Source organism: Fukomys damarensis, unplaced genomic scaffold (genome assembly GCF_012274545.1).
Source record: "Fukomys damarensis isolate Sample0158 unplaced genomic scaffold, DMR_v1.0_HiC HiC_scaffold_27, whole genome shotgun sequence".
In the NCBI taxonomy this organism is placed as follows: Eukaryota; Metazoa; Chordata; class Mammalia; order Rodentia; family Bathyergidae; genus Fukomys; species Fukomys damarensis.
The window spans coordinates 33,615,192-33,619,193 of record NW_022900939.1 but is presented as its reverse complement, the minus strand read 5'-3'; the positions used below and the strand labels follow the sequence as shown (position 1 = coordinate 33,619,193).

The 4,002-nt window shown below is 47.5% G+C and overlaps 1 long non-coding RNA gene across 2 annotated transcripts; it reads left to right on the top strand.

The window, feature by feature from the left end:
• The first annotated feature begins 184 nt into the window (after nt 1–184).
• Nucleotides 185–2,349, top strand: LOC109117628. Of its 2 annotated transcripts, none has more exons than XR_002024932.2 (3): nt 185–972; nt 1,854–1,912; nt 2,322–2,349. It is a non-coding gene; the product is annotated as an uncharacterized LOC109117628 (long non-coding RNA). The 2 variants fall into 2 exon arrangements; XR_002024933.2 differs by having other exon boundaries at nt 2,297–2,332.
• Nucleotides 2,350–4,002: the final 1,653 nt, after the last annotated feature.

Sequence of the window (4,002 nt, the reverse complement as noted above, 5' to 3'; positions counted from 1 at the left end):
CGCGCCTCCCTCGGAGTGGACCCTGGGCGGGACCTGGGGCCCGGATCGGGAACCCCCTTCGGCGGGTGCTTGGCGCGGGCCAGGGTCCAGGCCGCTGACCCCATCCTGGTAGCCGTGAGTGGGTGTCTGGGGAAATCCGAGGTCTGGACCTAGAGTAGTCCTAGCTCAGATGCGGTAAGTCGGTGACCTGGTAAGAATCCGGGTTCTCTTGAGGTCTGTAATAATGACAGCTTCGTGGGCTTGTTTTGAAATGGAGATGTCATCCCCTGGAGAGCCCTCAGCCAAGAGCAGGTTACCAAGCTCTGAGGAGGTGCACCTGTTGGTATGTTTAGCGGACACCTTGCTCTTTCACTTGCGTGACCTACGCAAACCTCGCACCACTCTATGAAGTTGGCTCATCCCTCTGCACTACAGATTACAGCGGGGGCTCAGGCCACGAGCCAGTGCGAGGGAGCTCTGGCTCGGGGTCACCTGTGATATGCTTCCGGCCTCAGGTATAATGTACCTGTCTGAAACCACTGTTGAGTCCTTCACAGCACTGTCCCCAGCTGCACGGGGATTGGATAGAATGGGAAGCAATGCAGGGTGTGAACTTAACGTGTCACATACACGGGCACAATGTGCGTCCTTCGCATCCCTTGACTCAGGCTCTCTTGGGTCTGATATTATAATGAACTCCAGAAGCCACGTTTTTGCCCCTGAACTGAATTTGTTTTTCAGGTCCAGTTCCCAACTCCCGGAGACAAAGCAGCCCTTGTGAAGTAGGAGCAGGGTCCTCTTGCAAGGAGCTTTGCTTGGAAGACAACACCGCTCTGGCCTTACACCTCTCTCCAGTGCTCCTGAGCAGAGACAAGAGCCTGCATTTGCATGGTTGGAAGCGGCTCTTGGGGCTTCTGCCCAGGATGAGTTAGATTTGGTGACAGTGCCACCTCCAGCAGCACCACACGCTGTGACAGTAGAGAAAATAGCAGGGTGAGTTAGGGAGGGCCGGTGACTGGTTGCCCAGGAAATACCACTTCATCAGAGGTCTGAGGAGGGTGTGCCCACAAGGGGTGAGCGGGCTGGGTGGGAAACCTGTTACTCTGCTGTTGCTAGGCAGCCCCGGGCCCTCTGCTCTCCAGGCTGGGAGGTGCTGCACTGCTCTCCATCACCACATGGGACACGGGATTTTATGCTGGCTTCACAGACTAAGAATGATGATACACATGAAGTTTTCCAAAGTCACCTATTTCTGAGTCTGGAAACTTGAAAAATGTTGGATGGGAAAGGTCTGGGGACTTTCTGAGAGATACACAGGTAGTGACAACATCGGGAGGAAAGCACAAGTGACTTCACTCACAGCTGAGTCCACTGAGAGCATCTCATTCACGGGGCTTCTTGAGAAATACAACTGGTTAAAACAAACACTTATAAAAACCTCTAATCTCTTTTCTTTGGCTTTCTATGTTTGTATCAGGGGGTACACAATATACTAAGAGAAACACATGAATGAGACACATGGAATATTTTTCTGCTCAGCTTTAGAGGGAATAGTGCCTCGTGCTTTGCTTAATTGAACTAGTCCTTTGTAATCTATCTTTGTTAGCAGGACCTGTGCATTATTAAGTCAGTCAGAAATTTATGTTTATTTACTTAAAAAACTGCAGGTTTCAGCCCCATGAGTATTTCAGAGTTGCATAGGGACAGGTGATGCCACCTGCACATGATCGATCCTTCTCATGCCTTTTTAAGGCCTGAAGGTCTCTCTTCCTTTGGCTGGACTTCCCAGATTATTCGGTGAGATTTGGGGCAGTAAATCTGGGAGGCATGAGATAGGCAGATCTCATGGCCCTGACCTCTTTTTGTCTCTCCAGCTGAGCCTTCACAGTTCTTTACCTTGCACCAACGGCCACGGAACATGAACACGACTCAGGTGAGTTCTCCTCATTCCTTACTTCCATGGATTTAAGAGCTCAGAGGGGAGGCTATGCAGTAAATGGAAAAGGGGAAAACGAAACAGAATCAATTTCGAGGGTAAATACAGTTTTACCATGAACCCTGAAGTTTGCTGTTAGGTCTACACTGACAGGTTTTATCAGGGTGAGCAGATTCCCTCCAGTGACCATTTTGTTAAGGTTTTTTTGGCCATGAATATACATTGAATTATATTGAATACTTTTGTATATCTCCTGGTGAGAGACTGTCGCGAGCCGCGACGTCAGGATCCTGCCAGCAGGTCCTAAACCTGAAAGGATGAGGACAGAGAGACGGGAGGCACTTATCTTCTCATGTTCCTTGCTTGCTTGCTTTATTACAGAGCCTCTCCCTTTTATACTCTTCAGCTGCATGGGAGCGAGAGTACCACCCACACATTCCAGAGGGAAACAATAACCACCATTATGGGTTACATCTGCTACCACCTGAACTCACCCGTGGCTATGGGCGAGAGCACATCCTTGCCAGCGAGGTGACTCAAAGTTCAATCATGGCTAGGCCTGTGTCAAGGCTCACCATAATGGCTCGCCATAATTCCCCCATCTCTCTTTGATAGCATGAAGAATGCTAGCAATAGGCCATTCATCATGCATCAGCCAAGGGACCTCTGTCTTAGGCGGCAGAAGTCTTCCATCTCCTTACCCGTCATCAGTTGCAGGGCTCATGTCCCAATACGACCTGTCTTAGGTTGGTAGACAGAAGCTTCCGTCCTTACCCGTCACTGAGTATCCCAAGGTGGGGGATCTAAGCACGCCAAGCCTGAGCCAAGTAAATGGCTACGCACGTTGTATCATCATCCAAAGAAGCCTGTACAGCCATAGCTAAATGCTCCTATTTAAACTGGGAACGCTTCCAGCATCGATATGAGCAGTAACCCAAAATACACAAACCAATCATAACAGTAATAACAATAAGCCATATAACAATCCAAAAAGGTGAAAACATCTTTTTCAAATTTTTCCAAACTTCTGTAGCAAAATCTAAATCAAGCCGGATATAGTGGGCATGAACACCAGATAAGACCTCAATGTCCAATGACAACTGATTAGTTGCAGTTAGAAATGTCCGATTCCAAGACCCTCGCAACAATGAAGAAAGTCATCTAACTTCCTCAGAATGGTTTTTGACAGGAAAGGGAGTAAGGCAGAGTTGTTGAAATCTGGGATCACAGTCCAATCGAGTATGCAACCACAATCCTTCAACTTCTTTGTTTAATAAGTCCATTTGTTGCTGAAATATAGCCAAACCAGTTGTGGGAGACTGACTGCAAGACAGCTGGCTGCTTGCATTGCAGTTCCCTGAGCGAAGGAGTTGCTATGTTGTAAGTTCTGATTGGCCGTGATCGGCTGCCATCTTATGGCATTGTTTAGCTGAGTTTCGCTTTCCAGAAAAAACACCCGCTTCTTGTAAATCATGTGTATTCTGTGGAGCCATAATTGTGGCCTTGTACAGTTATCCTTGAGATTGTTTTTCATCCTTGAAGCTGTTTTTACTTTCATATTATTGCCTGATATAAGTGTGAGAGCCATCTGGCAGAGAGTAGTAGTAGTAGTAGTAGAGTAGTAGTAGAAGTAAAAGAAGAATAAAGAAGAAATCTGTTTGAATCTGAGCATGACTCAGTGTGTTTACTCTCGGTGAATCCTCTCAGGTTTGGGGCCTGCTGGCAGGACCCCGACGTCGCGGCTCGCAACACCAGTTCCAATGAATCCTTGTTCTGGACAATAAAGTCTCCACTTGTGCACCAAGACACATCCTGGAGTTTTCTCTGCTGCTCTAGTGTTGGGGTCCCAATTCGGTCTCCAGATTGGAAACCCAGCTTCAAGCTGTTCAGGGATAGTGGTGGATCTATAAGTGTGCCTGTAACCATAAGTAGGTGGAGCAGCAGAGAAGGGAGAATACCTGGACCAAAAGGTTATTCTCATAAACAATATGCTGGAAAACCTGCATGGTCAAACAATATGAATACATTTTGTATACCAGATATGAATTCTTATGTCCTGAAATGTAGCTTTGTATCAATAGGATCTT